Source organism: Penaeus monodon, chromosome 29, assembly GCF_015228065.2.
Source record: "Penaeus monodon isolate SGIC_2016 chromosome 29, NSTDA_Pmon_1, whole genome shotgun sequence".
Classification (NCBI taxonomy): domain Eukaryota; kingdom Metazoa; phylum Arthropoda; class Malacostraca; order Decapoda; family Penaeidae; genus Penaeus; species Penaeus monodon.
Window position 1 is genome coordinate 30,972,299 of NC_051414.1, and position 316 is coordinate 30,972,614.

General features: G+C 34.2%; 1 protein-coding gene across 1 annotated transcript in view; it reads left to right on the top strand.

Moving 5' to 3' along the window:
* The window catches only part of LOC119592143, a gene marked incomplete in the record, with an annotated part of 95,275 nt that overhangs the window by 91,800 nt on the left and 3,159 nt on the right, over positions 1-316 (top strand).

The window sequence follows — 316 nt, forward strand, 5'->3', positions numbered from 1 at the left end:
GAGAGTTAAGTATATGACTCCTTTATATGTTTAAGCAGCTTTTTTTATTGAATATGAAGGATCGTCTACTGTATTTTCAAGGCAGTGACAAGAATACAGAAGCACTGAACATCTATTACATCAGAGGTGAATGATGTATGCACAAGCAGTAGGTATTAAGAATTCAGTCAGTGATTTTTAAGCATGTCTGCAAAAGTAGTTATAGAAATGAAAATGGTCCTTCTTTGAAGAGAAGAGAAGAAATTTTGGTTTTATTTTTTTTTAATGGCAGTGGGTTCAGGACAATCATTACCAGAGTAAAAGTGGGTCTGTGCAG